The sequence below is a fragment of the Notothenia coriiceps genome, unplaced genomic scaffold, assembly GCF_000735185.1.
Source record: "Notothenia coriiceps isolate Sejong01 unplaced genomic scaffold, NC01 NC01_scaffold00027549, whole genome shotgun sequence".
NCBI lineage: Eukaryota > Metazoa > Chordata > Actinopteri > Perciformes > Nototheniidae > Notothenia > Notothenia coriiceps.
In genome coordinates, this window is record NW_011360250.1 from 83700 (window position 1) to 84758 (window position 1059).

A 1059-nucleotide genomic window follows, 5' to 3' on the forward strand; every position below is an offset into this window, starting at 1 on the left:
TTCAAGCATACTACGTCATCGAGTGCCGCCGAAGTACTGTTCTAATCTCCAGCATACTTGGAATTCTACCGAGCCCGGCGTACTTCGTTAGGAGAAATTTCGAGGCTGCACATGTGTAGACTCCGCGGTCTTAAAATCCCCACAATGCTTTGCGCACGGACCAATTTCCCCAAATCTGTGGCGGAAAATGTAAGGCGGGGCCTCTCATATGAAACACACCTGCACACTTGTAGCCTGTTCCACTCTTTGTTTTCCAAATGCCAGGAAGTATTCTTGCCTCGCTTCTGATGCAAGATGCTCGGCAGGTGTTTCTTAATGTCGAGGAAGGCTGCTCCAGATCCACTATTTCAAGCATACTACGTCATCGAGTGCCGCCGAAGGCCTGTTCCAATGTCCAGCATACTTGGAATTCTACCGAGGCCGGCGTAATTCGTAGTGAGAAATTTTGAGGCTGCACATGTGTAGACTCCGCAGTCTTAAAATCCCCACAATGCTTTGCGCACGGACCAATTTCGAAATCTTTTGCGGAAATCACGATCCATTTAAGGCGGGGCCTCCCATATGACGCAAACCTGCACACCTGTTAGCCTGTTGCACAATTCTTCATTTTCCGAGGCTTGGAAGGATTCTTGCCTCGCTTCTGAAGCAAGTGACTCGGAAGACATGTGCCACCAAGCAAGCGTCCTCGACATTGAGAAACACCCTGTGTCCACCAGAATTAAAAATGCTGTTAAAATGTCCTCGATTTCCACAATGAGACATTTTGGACATTTTAAAAGTGTGGTAAGTTACTTATGCTAACTGTCTTTTACAATGGGTTTTCTCATTTAAAAAAGAAATACTACTCAGCATCCTAGAAACTTTTGTTTGGGTTCTTCCCGTCACCACTGCTGAAATCCAGAGATTGTATCTACTGCTGTAATATTTATTAATCTAATCTCTCTCTGAAATCGTACATGATAAATATGCTGAAAAGACACATATTTGCATAATTTAATTGAACTTTAGGATCTGTGTGGCACATTACATTTTGGTGGAACAACAAAACATCCCTCTGTG